This window comes from Stenella coeruleoalba, assembly GCF_951394435.1.
Source record: "Stenella coeruleoalba genome assembly, chromosome: 8".
NCBI classification, from domain to species: Eukaryota; Metazoa; Chordata; class Mammalia; order Artiodactyla; family Delphinidae; genus Stenella; species Stenella coeruleoalba.
This window is the reverse complement of record NC_137154.1, coordinates 43,984,198-43,998,030: the sequence shown is the minus strand read 5'-3', so window position 1 is coordinate 43,998,030 and position 13,833 is coordinate 43,984,198. Positions and strand designations below refer to the sequence as shown.

Below are 13,833 nucleotides of genomic sequence, written 5' to 3'. Positions count from 1 at the left end.
CCACTTCTCCAGGGGTTTCCTCTGAGTTCTCAGAGCCTCACTATCTGAAGCTTCCGGTGGTTCTCAAGTCTTTTCCAGGGTTAGGGGTTAACTGCCTTCTCCTCCTCTCTTCCCTTCTTAATTCTCAGCCCAACCACTCCATTTCCGCCTTCCAAGGAGACCAAGTTGAATGTCTCCCAGTAACGGCCACGGCCGTCCTGATGGCTTGAGCAGCTGCTGTGTCTAGGATCTGTCTCCTGAAGATCTTTCTGTGAGCAGAGTAGAAACGTTACTTTTGTTTTACAAGCTAAACTCTGCTGATCACTATTTTCGCATGAAAGACTCTTTCGAACAAGGTTGTTACTTAACAGCCCTTTTGAACAGAACACCTAGGAAAGCGCATCACATTTGTGTGTGTTTATTGCCTGTCTCCCTCTACTATAATGACCCTCCCTGAGAGCAGGGACTTTATTTTGCTACTGTACTAGCTCCCAACCTTAAGCCAGGGTGTGGCATAGAGTAGGTTTTTGGAATTGAACAAAACTAACAGGTTTATTTATTTTATCCATGCATACTTGGGAGATATTGCGGGTTCGGTTCCAGACCACTGAAATAAGGCAAATACTGCAATACAGTGAGTCACATAAATATTTTGGTTTTCCAGTGCATTTAAAATTATGTTTCTACTACACTGTAGTGTATTAAGTGTACAATAGCATTATGTCCAAAAGAAACCAATGTACATGCCTTAATTAAAAATATTTTATTGCTAAAATATGCTAAAAGCATCATTTGACAACACAAACCTTCAATCTGTAGAAAATGCAGTATCTGCGAAGCACAGTAAAGTGAAATACAGTAAGACAAGATATGCCTGCATAAGGCCTAAATTTCACATGCGTGCCACTGATCTCAGCACGCTCTTTTCATACAAACCTCCTCCCTCTGAAGGAGAGTCAGGTCCTCTCCCACCAGCAGGCCCTTCCTCTTCCACCCTCCCTCCCCTGGATTTGTGGCCCCAACTGCTCACTTTCAGTCTCCAGCAGGCTCTCAGTTCCTTTGCACTGTAACTAAGTGATCCCTCCAGGCCAAATGTCCTGACCTCCTAAAATCCTTCCTTCCTCCCCTTCTCTCCTGGGAGCCACTCAGGGCCCTCCCAGGAACAGCCACGGTGCTTTTTCTCCACACCTCATGGCATCTAACCTAAACCTGGGTCTGCGTGAGCAGGCAGGTGAAGGGTAGGCAGGTTAAGAAAGACGAGGTGGGATAGTTTATAGGGAGAGAACATTGCAGGGGAGGGGGACGAATAGAGCCACCCAGATGCTAACCCAGCTGTGCCCCGACTTGCTGCGTAATCCTGGGCAAGCCACTTTCCTGCTCTCCATATCTTGCCACAGATTAAGGGAGGTAGAAGCAATGATCAGAGGTGTCTTCTCTGTACAGTTCAGGATCTTCTATCTCACATGTGGTGAATGGAAGATGTCTCACTAAAGAAAGAGCTTGCAAACTTTCTCTCCCTCCTAGCCAGTGCCTGGTCGTCACCAAATGCCACAAGACACATACATCCCCTTACCACTGTTGTGACTAGGCAGGGTGACCAGCTTCATCCTGGTCTGCCCAGGACTCTCCCAGTTTCAACACTGAGAGTCCCAAGCACACTGGGATGGGTTGGTCATCCTATGACTAGACCACAGCTTCCTGATGATAGGGACAGATATTGTTCACGACTGCATGCCCTCTGCCAGGCACTGTTCCTGGCCATCAACAGGCGTTCAGCCTGCATCTCTTGAATGAACTGATAGCATCCTTTTCAAAGTCCCCAACACACACACATTCACACAGTATGATCGCAACCTTTGTTTCAACATCAAAGCAGAACTTACATGGCTGAGAGGAGAGGTCAAAAGAGGGGGGAAGAACAGCACGTCAGGTGAGATGTCTGCACACCTGCCGGTCACACTCACCATCATCACTGCCGGATACTGAACTCAGGACAGAAGCCTGCCTGCAGCGGGGCAGCCCAAGGCCTTCCAAAGAAACACGCGTCCAAGAGGGTTGTTCCAGACCCGAGCCCAGCAATTCTGTTCCCGAGTCCGGCCACTTCACCCACAAACCAGCACCAGCCTCTGCCCGAGGGCTGTGCCTCTCATATTCACACACTGAGATGTTCTCCCCCAGCACCTGCATCCTCCTGGGTCTGGCCAGCACAGCCTTTGCTCCCAGAGCCTGCTGTCCCCATCTGCTCTGGTGTCTGCCTCTGTCCTCCCCTTCTCCGCTTGACTCTCCAGAGAAGGGCCAGGGGACATGAGAATCGGAGGAACCACCAGGTGTAACTTGCCCTTCCCTATTGGTGCTCCTTGAGAAAGCCTGACTGTACCAGACTGGTCCCTTACACATTTTGAGAAGAGGTACACTCTCCTGTAAAATTAACCATAAAAGTTCCCTTTTTATTTTATTCTTGTTCAAAGTTGAGCCATTTTCCACTAGAGATAAAAACAAGGCATTTCTGAGAGGGGAGTACTATGGCTGTCTAATAAGCCGGGACTGATGGTCATGATAAAGTCAACTACATCCATCTCTGCACACAGAGGTGGTGTGGGTATGGAAGTGGCTATGTAGGGAGCCTCCCAGCAGAGCTCCCTGACACGGTTTGGAGCTGTTTATGAGGCAAGTTTATATCAAAAGCCTTAGTGCTGCCACTACCCGCGAGAGGCAGGGAAGCAGTAGCAGACTAAGGAAGGCCGAGACAGGCGCTCTGCCACTGGGTACCACCCGGGGCAGCAGACAGACACCCTCATATTGGACCGATGGATTCTCTCCTCCCTGTGACCTCGGCAAATCTACGAGCTCCCGGTCCATCAGAGCATGACTCGTGGAGGCTGCCTGACCTCTTCCAGAGCGAAGATCAAAGCAGAATGTGCGCTGTGGTCTGCCGGCCAATGTGCACAGGGAACCAGGTCCAACTATGCCTGGATGCTGGGAGTGGAGGAGGGACCGCCCTGGACCAAACAGAGAGAAGACGACACTCCCAGGTACCCACTCCCCTGAGTGCCCGGAGCCCCTCTTTCTTCCCAGGTTTCTCCTAGAGAGGCTCTACCCTGTACCTGTGGGCAGCACACAAGGGCTCAGCTGGACCGTTAACCACCTGGGGCATAAACCTGGGATCGGCAGTGGCTTCTTGTCCCTTACAGCTATCTGTGTCCTCACTGTGGCCTCCACCCTTCTACCTGTACCCACAGGACCTGCTTGATCGTCCTCTGGCCTCACTTGGGTACACTTCTGGCTTCTTCCAGAACCTTCCAGATTAGATAGGCTCCCAGCCTGCCAGCAACCAGTCTGTTGGGCTTAATGAGAGCCGAAGATGAGGGCAATATGGGGGTTCTCACTGGGCACGAGTGCAGTCGAGACTTCCACTCCCTGTGCCTGGCATCTCTATCACCACAACCTCTGGAGCTCAGAGACTGCACGGTACAGCTACCCCTACTGCCCAGGGACTCCTCACAGAATATCTGGAAGTAACAATAGTACTAATTTCCATATACTGAGTGCCTATGATTTGCCATAAACCATGCTAAGAGATATACAGATGTTTTTACTCTTTTTTCCCCACTCTGAACTTTATTCCTTCCTACAGTCTTATATAGTAAACATTTTATCCCCATTTTACAGATGAGGGAAATAGGGCTGAGGCAGTAAGTTATCTTCCAGGGCTTACACCTGGGCTCATTTGCCTCCAAAGCCAGTACTCATAGTCTCCGCTAAACTAGGGTCCGTACCTTCTTTCCACACCCACCCAGAGATTCATCTGTCCAGACACTGGTGTTGTGATAACCCAAAGACCTGGTGGAGGGAGGGGCAAAATGAAAGTCACTCCAGGTCAACTCTGATGAAAGATGGGGCAGATGTAGTGTGTCTAATGGGATGATGTGGACTAACGTGATAAAATACTACTGGGCACGTGAAGCCTCCAATTGTCTCCTTGTACCATTGCTCCCATTGAGATAAACCCTCCCCATATATACTCCTTGTATGAAGCTGTCTGTGTCCTCTGCCAGGTGGCCTCACCATTCCGCCCACAACTCATGGGACCAGAGACTGCTTCCTGAGCCCCAGGTAGCTATCGACGGGCTGGCAGTCAGTGTACAGAGCAGTGTAGCCCAGGAGCTCTTATAGCCGGATCTCATAATATTGAAGAAGGACCAGCAGTCCTATCAAGCCCTTTCTCATGGGGAGGTTGAACATGAGGTACCCTAAGAAGACGGAAGCAGAAATGATGGGGGAGGAAACAGAACACTGTCACTGAGTGAGCTGCAGATGTGGACAGTCACTGTCAGAGACACGGCATGCTAAGAGATGAACAGAGAGGATGCAGACTTGAGCCTGTCCAGGATGTCCTGAGCCACGCTGCCCTCCTCCAGAGCCTGGATATGTGGCTTCTGCTGGTGTGATTATGTGACTGCGTAGACACTGGCCCACAAAGAATTCCAGCCATCTGTGGTCATTTGAGTGAGTTGAGTGCCTTCTTCCATGAGAGCACACCTACCCTAGCGAAGGAAGACCCACTGCACTTCCTGGACTGGGATCGGATCCCCCTGCTCGACTCTCACAGCCTCTTTCGCTTTTCTTATATGCTATGGCAACGTGTTTTTACGTGGTTATTTAACAGACGTCAGTGTCTCCATTCAACTACAAGCTGCATGAGGTCAACACCGTATCTGCTTTGCTCACCAGGTCCCCCTTGTGCCTCACACAGTGTCCAGCACAGAGTACAAACTCAGAAAGCACCGGCTATCTGGCTGAACGAACAAATGAATCAATGCTCGAATAGCAGACAGTAGAATGAATGCAGGCCCGGGAAAGCTTTGTGGGTGGGAATCCCACTGCGTCCTGACAGAATGGGAATCATGGAGTTGAACACATACTCCCTGCCTGACCACAGCAATAAGCCCAGATCATCCAATAAGCCAGAGGGTACATGGAGCTAGTGGGGCTACCTAGTGTAGGCAGGGGCTTCGGGGGCCTGGCAGGAGGCCACGTCTGGCTGAGATGTGGAGGAGACAATGGACATCTGAGAACAGGAGTTTTCACAGTCTGCAAGGCAAAAGAAATGGGCCACAGCCTGATCCTGGAAGAGCATCTGACACTGGAATCACTATAGGTAAACTTCTAAGTAGATGTGATCATCAAAATGTCCAGCTTTCAAGCAGAGGCAGAAGTTCTGCAAGGGGACTCTGTTGATTTACAGAAAGGATCTGCTATGTCAGATGTAGATTGTAAGGGGAACAAGAGAGAAATGAATCAATTAAAATGTAAACAGCCAACGGGAAGCAGGGGGACCATTGGTTCCTAAAACATCTTAGAAATCCAGGGAAAATGGGGTCCCTGGGACTACATGGACTGCCACCCAGGGAATAAAAGTCAGCTGGCTCTGGTGGAAAAATCACACAAAGGACCGAGCATCTCCTTGTGGGAAGTTTGTGGGTGAGCGGGCCAGGCCAGCGGCAAGGAGAGCTGAGGAACGTGGGGTAAAGGGAAGGCAGGTCCGACAGGTGGGAAAAAGGAGGACGGGGCGTCTTTGCTCTCCAGCAGAGCCTTGCTCCGGCCTCTGATGCCCAGAATGCTGGTGCTGGGGAGAAATCACTCTGTCCTACACTGCCTACCTGGCCCTCCTCACCTAGTGCCAGGGTGGAAGGCTTGTCCCGTGTGGCTCCTTGTGTGCTTTGTGGTGTTTCTGGTAAAGTCATGACCATGTCCCCCAGGCCATCTCTTTTACAAATCAGAGACCCAGATAAAAAGTAGCAAAAAGTTAAATAGCAGTTACTATGATGTCAGGCAATGTTCTAAGAGCTCTATGTATATTACACATTCAATCTTTGTATTACCATCTCTAATTTACAGATAGGAAAACCAAGACACAGAGAGGCTAGGCAACTTGCTGGAGGTCAACCAGCTCTGTAAGCGACAGACCTGGCCTTGGATCCCAGGGAATTGGGTTCTACATATCACTCTATAATCTAGCAAAAACTTCATCTGTTTGTCACGTTACTCAGCTCTTCTCCTGAGTCGTTCTCCTCTAAACATATGTCACTTTCTCTATATCCCATAAAATCCAATTCTGCAGTCGTGATCTGAGTAAAACAAAACTATTGCCTCCCCATTTTAAGGCATTAATACAGCTCAAGATTACATCATCTTTAAGAACAACTATGTGATACTATTGGCCCATAAAATGTTTAATTAACTAAGATTCAGAAGCATTTTCCCAGATTGCTCCAGTTAAGAAGTATTTCTCCCTATGTTTGTGTAGTCAGCATTTTTGTTTGTTTTTTGCGGTACGTGGGCCTCTCACTGTTGTGGCCTCTCCCGTTGCGGAGCACAGGCTCCGGACGCGCAGGCTCAGTGGCCATGGCTCACGGGCCCAGCCGCTCCGCGGCATGCGGGATCCTCCCGGACCGGGGCACGAACCTGCGTCCCCTGCATCGGCAGGCGGACTCTCAACCACTGCGCCACCAGGGAAGCCCTAGTCAGCATTTTTGATGTAACAGCAGAACCGTTACCCAGGGTGTTGATTTTACCCCCTTTGTCCTGAGGCCGCCCTCATGGAAGTCTCATCTTTCAAAGACTTCTGGGTCATCTCCACAAAGCCAAAATCCCAAACTAGAAAAGCTCCCCTAGGCAGGGCGGGGCACGGGGCCTGAGTAGTGTCCTGGAGACACAGACACAGGTAAAAATACTGGCTCTGCAACATACCACTGGTGGGAGCTTGACCAAGTTTCTTAACCTTGTAAATATTCAATATTCTCCTATATAAAATGGAAATAATAATAACTACCCCAGAGAGACGAGAGGATAAAGTTAAAGGACAACATAGACATTAAGCATTTTGCACAGTGCCTGCCACGTTAAGTGAGCAAGTGGTGGCTCTTGGTGTAAATCCTTAGCCCCAGCGTAGGAACCCCGACATGATCCAGCAATCATGTCCCAGCTCCTCACCTGAAACCGCCCCTCTTCCCTGCCAGGACCAGATATATAACCTGTGGGGCTCAGTGCAAAAGGAAAATATGGTGGCCCCTGTTGAAAAATTATTAAGAATTTTAGCACAGCAACAGCAGATCATTAAACCAAGCGCAGAGCCCTTCTAGCCTTCTCAGGATCCTGTGCAAAAGGGGCCCACTGTATAGTGTCCTGATACTAATACTGCCGCTGTAAACAAGTCCCGCAAACTTGGTGACTTCAAATAACACAAATCTGTTATCTTCTGGTTCTGGAGGCCAGAAGTCTGGCAAAGGTCTCACTGGGCTAAAATCAAAGTATCAGCAGAACTGCACTCCTTTCTGTAGGTTCTAGGTGATAATCTGTTAGATACTGTTCTTGCCTTTTTCAGTATCTAAAGGCTGCCCACATTCATGGCTCTTTTCCATCTTCAAAGCCAGCAATGGCTGGTTGAGTCCTTCTCACATAGCCATCTCTCTGGCTTATTCTTCCACTTCCAAGTGCCCTGTGACTACATTGGGTCGAACCAGATAATTCAGGATGATCTCCTTATTTTAGTCAGCTGATTAGCAACCTTAATTCCACCTGCAACCTTAATTCTCCTTTGCCGTGTAACATACCATATTCACAGGTTCCAGAGATTAGGACGTGAACACCCTTGGGAGGCCATTATCCTGCCTCCCATACACACTCATGAAGACAGCACTGTTGACCCCCAAAGTTCAGAGATCTCAGATGTCTGTCTAGAGGTTGCACCATGAAGACCCCATGGCCCTCCGATCCACACACACAAACCTGGTGACCATCCTCATAGTGGTGGCAGCAAATACCCACAGCCACCTTGGATGGACCCTAACCTGCTCCTAGGGGGACCCAGAGCCCTGGCTCCAGGCTGCATTCTTTCTCTTCTATAATCTCATCCTGCTTCTTTCCACTTGGATGTTCACACAGGGTCTCTTCAGCTCAGGACCCAGGGATCCTTTGTGGGTGGGTATGTGTGGATCTGCCCCAGTTGCTCCTACCTAGGGCTGCAGAAAATAGTCAATCCCCTTTACCAGCCCCTTGTGCCTCAAGCCCCAGGCCTTAATCTACCAGTCAACCCAAGAGCCAGTCCACCCTCACTCCTGGGAGGGATGTGGACCTCAGGGGATGCTGGTGAGAAAGGCAACATCATTACTGATGGCTCAGGGGCCTCTGAGGATCTGCCAGCAAGAGGCAGGAAGCAATACCTGCTGGAGGCTCTGACCTGAGCTACCTTAGAGGTAGGCCATAGAGTTGCCATGGCAATGTGACAGCCCGGAAGCCGGAGCCCACGAGCCCCTCCTGTTCCTGCCCATACCCAATGCCCACTAGATCAAGGGCTCATCCCTTACATCCCCTGGCCCCTGTATGGAAATAATACCCACTGCCTGCAGGAAAGAATGAGGCAGGCACCGGCTGCTGTGGAGCTGGTGAGTACCAATATGCTAACTACCCCACCCGCCATCACTGGGGTGGGAGGCCCACCCTTACCTTCCTGTCCTGATCTGGCAAGCTTGCTTTAGCCCTCCACGATCCTCCTTCCCCACAATCACAACCCAATTTCTCAGTGACCTCCCTAAAGATGCCGCCTCCATCCTCCCTCTCCATCCCACAGGCAAAGGACTTCCTTGATCTCTTTCTCACACCATAACTTTTCAAAAAGTTGACGCTTAATTTATATGCAGTGAAATGCACAGATCTTAAGTGTGTAGTTCGACGCGTTTTGACAAATATATATACCTATGTATATATATACATATATATACCCAATCAAGACTTGTCTTCCCCTTCTTCTCTTTTTGCCTCTGGGAGATTATTTTGGAGGCTACAGGTAAGAAGGGGCAGGTGGGACACTGGGAGGCAGGAGGAGGGACATAGAGAAAGCCATGGGGATGTTTGGAGCTTGTAGCTGGGGACATGAGGGATGGAGTAAAGTCCAGCCAGACTGAGATGCAGACTTTCTCCCCTTCGATCCTGAGGCCCCTGTGTCTTTCACCCCAGGAAGCAAGAAGGCAAACCCCTGTCCAGATCTGGCAAAGGCCTCACGTGGGGTGAAGTCTAGGAGGCTCACCAGAAGAGGCAACCACTGTCCTGTCTCCTCTGGGTCTTCCCACCTGGATGGCCAAGGGGCCTGCTCTGTTCTTATTAATATAATGCAGGAAGAATGAATGGCACTTTGACTTCCCCGAAAGCCAAGTGTCCTGGTGCCCGGAGGAAATATGTCCTCTGTCTGCATGGATCAAAGACCCCAGATGAGGCTAATGAAACTGTGGCATTTCCAGTTCCCATGTCCTTCTGAGGCAGGAGATAGATGGGCCTCAGGCTGAGCAGCTGGAGTTTGTTCCCTGGGGACAGATACTCCAAAACAGCCAGAGGGAGAGAGGAGCTGAGTCCCGCCCAGATAAAAGGTAGAGACCACATATGTCTCACTCTTGAGGTCAAGGAGACCTTCCCGACTACACATGCGCAGAAAAGATCCTTGAAGGTCAAGAAGGGAGTGATGTCAACCTATCCATAGGCTTCTTCGCCAGAATCCATCTTGGCTAAGAGATGGGTGCGTGCACACGGGACGACCCTCATGTAAACCAAATAAGGACTCAGAACCAGGCAAAGCAAGATCACTGCCAAAGGAAACCCAGAAGAAATGCCCCATACAAGTGAGTCAAACTACCACGAGGGTGCTACTCTCTGAGTCCACCCGTGTATGCCTATTCACACGTACTCTTTTTTCCTCCCAATAAACACTTTACTTGTTTCACTACTTTCCATCTCTTTGTAGAAATTTATTTCTACAAAGCTGATGGGCCAGAGCCTTGTCTCTGGCCACTGGTCCCTGGTGGTCTAATGGCTAGGGTTCAGCGCTCTCACTGCCACGGTCTAACTTCAGCCTCTGGTTGGATAACCGAAATCCTGCTTCAAGTCAAGGCCACCTGAGATGACTTCCATCTCCAGGGGAGAGTGGCCAAAACTGGTAAAGGGAGGCTCCTTGCAGACGTCAACCTCCAAGTGCTGCTTCCCTGAGCAGAGGCCCCAGGAGGACAGGGCTTCTGTGGGTGTCAAGTGCAGCCCCTGACTTACTAGAAACCTGCATGGATGACTCCTTCCCAAGGAGGCAGGAGATCCTCTGCAAGTTTTCTGATCACTTGCCTTCTGATCCCATCACCTTTCACTCTGGATCCCACTACAGTGTAAGCTCCTTGAGTTTTCTCTGTCTGACGCTTTACTGGGTACCTGGCACATACTTGGTGCTCAATAAATATTTACTGGATGAATAAACTAATGAAGCCTACCTAGCAACCAGTTGGATGGATTTTTTTCCTTCTAGTTACCTCTTGTCCTGTGTATAAGGCGCTGAGCACACTTTGGCCCTCTCTCAGCCAGATGACAAGGTGGTCAGATTACCAAGAAAGGAGATAAAATAAGGGCCCAGCCAGAGGTGATGGAAGGGAGGGTAGGGAAGAATTTGGGACACCCACTTTCTGGTCCAGGAATGAAGCCAATGAGCATAGCATCAGGGTTAGAACTTGGCAAAGTCAAGAATACAAAGAGCAGGGCTTCCCTGGTGGCGCAGTGGTTGAGAGTCTGCCTGCCGATGCAGGGGACACGGGTTCGTGCCCCGGTCCGGGAGGATCCCGCATGCCGCGGAGCAGCTGGGCCCGTGAGCCGTGGCCACTGGGCCTGCGCGTCCGGAGCCTGTGCTCCGCAGCGGGAGAGGCCACAGTGGTGAGAGGCTCGCACACCGCAAAAAAAAGAAAAGAAAAGAAAAGAATAGTGCAGAATCCAAGGATGCCTCCAGGGGCAGAAATCCCCAAGGGCAAACAGGAGGTAAAAGGAGGAAAGGCACAGGAGCTGGGACTGAAGCAAGGTACACCTGGTGTGATTCTTCTAGAGACTGTCCTTAGCATGAGGCTTCCTCTCCAGATGCTCCCTGTACCCCTACCCACCTTGCTCTAAATCCCAACATTTGCCATCGCTGAGGTTTCACTCTATGCCTTGATAACAGCTTTAAGGTTCACTAAAACAATTCTTCCACTTCCTGAACCAGATAAGCCAATCAGCTCCATGCTGTACATTGTTAAAGCAGGGCCCCATCCCCAGTAGAATGACACAAACGGACACCTCAAGGCAGTGAAACACAATGACGGTTACAAGCACAAATTCTATTGCCAGACTGCCTGAGTTCAAATCCCAGTTCTGCCACTAGTGACCTTGGGCAGATTACATAATCTCTCTGTGCCTCAGTTTCCTCTTGTGTAAAATGGAAACTAATAATAATACTATAAAATAGTAAGAAATACGTATATTGATCTCTGCCCCCAGTTGCTGACAATATTTATTATTAGTCTTAGACTAATAATACTGTGAAATAGTAAGAAATACATATATTGATCTCTGCCTCCAGTTCCTGACAATATTTATTTAGTCTTTGACCCATAGCCCCTAAATCCTTTGTAATTTACTGAGTGAAAGGAGTGTCTGACACAGAGGTCCCAAATCCTTTAGCATTTCCTGGGTGATCGGAGTATCTCTTTTTTTCTCAAAACAGATAACTTTTTACTGAATTATAGTTGATTTACAATGTTGTGTTAGTTTCAGGTATACAGTAAAGTGATTCAATTATATGTATATGTATATATCTATTCTTTTTCAGATTCTTTTCCATTATAGGTTACTATAAGATATTGAATATAGTTCCCTGTGCTATACAGTAGGCCCTTGTTGTTTATCTATTTTATATATAGTCGTGTGTATCTGTTAATCCTAAACTCCTAATTTATCCCTCCCCCCTCTTTCCCCTTTGGTAACCATACGTTTGTTTTCTATGTCTGTGAACCTATTTCTGTTTTATAAATAACTTTGTTTTTTTTTTAGATTTCACATACAAGTGATACCATATGATATCTGTCTTTCTCTGACTTATTTCACTTAGTATGATAATCTCTAGGTCCATCCATGTTGCTTCAAATGGCATTACTTCATTCATATATATATGTGTGTGTAGAGATATATATATACACACCACATCTTCTTTATCCATTCGTCTGTCGATGGACATTTAGATTGCTTCCATTACTTGACTACCGTAAACAGTGCTGCTATGAACATCAGGATGCATGTATCTTTTTGAATTAGAGTTTTCATCTTTTCCACATGTATGCCCAGGAGTGGGACTGCTGGGTCATATGGTAGTTCTATTTTTAGTTTTTTAAGGAACCTCCATACTGTTCTCCATAGTGGCTGCACCAATTTACATTCCCAACAGTAGTGTAGGAGGGTTCTCTTTTCTCCACACCCTCTCCAGCATTTATTATTTGTAGACATTTTTTTTTTTTTTTTTTTTTTTTGCGGTACGTGGGCCTCTCCCGTTGTGGAGCACAGGCTCTGGACGCGCAGGCTCAGCAGCCATGGCTCATGGGCCCAGCCACTCCGTGGCACGTGTGATCCTCCCGGACCGGGGCACGAACCCGTGTCCCCTGCACCGGCAGGCGGACTCTCAATCACTGCGCCACCAGGGAAGCCCTATTTGTAGACTTTTTGATGATGGCCATTCTGACTGGTGTGAGGTGCTACCTCATTATAGTTTTGATTTGCATTTCTCTAATAATTAGCTATGTTGAGCATCTATCCTGTGCCTGTTGGCCATCTGTATGTCTTCTTCGGAGAAATGTCTATTTAGGTCTTCTGCCCAGGTAGGAGTATCTTTTGATCTAATGAGGAAGATTCTTGGCAGGCTCCTGAATGAGGGCTGGTCACCAGAAAGACCAAGCCATGATTAGAAGTTTGGAACTTTCAGTCCTACCCCCCCATTCTCTGGAGAGAGGGGAGAGGCTGGAAAATGAGTTAATAATCAATCATGCCTACGTAATGATGCCTCCATAAAAATCCGGAAAATATGGAATTCAGAGAGCATCCAGGTTGGTGAGCACATCCACATATTGGGAGGGTGATGCACCCCCAACTCCACAGGGACAGAAGCTCCTGAGCTCGGGACACTTCCAGACCTCGCCCTATGTCTCTCTTCATGCGGCTCTCTTCTCATGGAGCCCCTCACAGGGTAAAAGTCACATACCTTGCAACAGTTAACAGAGCCCTTCTCTGCAATTCTTAACCTGGGCTGTGCACGGCAATCACCTGAGAACTCTAAACAACATGGGCACTGAGTTCCACCTCTGGAAACTCTTGCCCAATTGGTCTAGGGTAGAGCCTGGTATCAGGATTATTTTAAAACTCCCAGAGGAGTTGAATGTGTAGCCAAGTTTGAGAACTACCAACCCCCCACCCCGACTTGATCTGCTTCCTGTTGCCCCTGTGATCTCATCTCCAACTACTGCCTTCTAGTTTGCTCTGTTCCAGCCACAGGGACCTCCTTCCTTTTCTTCAAACATGCCAGGCACATGTTGACCTCAGGAACTTTGCACATGCTGGTCCCTCTGTCCAGAAAGGTTTTCCCCTGAGTATCCACATGGCTCACTTCCTCATCTCCTCTAGGTCTTTGCTCAAATGTCACCTTCTTAGTGAGGCCTTCTCTGACCATCTCATTAAAAATTCAACCCCTCCTCCTATTCCAGGCTGTTCCAATCTCCCTCTTCCACCTTACATTTCCCCACAGTACTTGCTACATAGGTGACTTTGCTTTGTTTATTATCTGTCCTCACCTAACTAGAACACAAGCTCCCTGAGGGTAAGGATTCCTGTCTGTTTTGTTCACTGCTCTATCTCTGGGTCTAGACTATTCTGGCACATAGTAAGTGCTCAATAAATACCCTTTAAATGAACAAATACTCTTCCCTCCCCTTGTAGATCCTCAGCTGCTCTTTCATCTCTAGAGCCCAGCCAAGT

The 13,833-nt window shown here is 48.6% G+C and overlaps 1 protein-coding gene across 4 annotated transcripts in view; it reads right to left on the bottom strand.

Moving 5' to 3' along the window:
- GALNT18 (polypeptide N-acetylgalactosaminyltransferase 18) overlaps positions 1-13,833 on the bottom strand; it is a 547,599-nt gene that overhangs the window by 173,503 nt on the left and 360,263 nt on the right. The gene's annotated exons all lie outside the window — the stretch shown is intronic.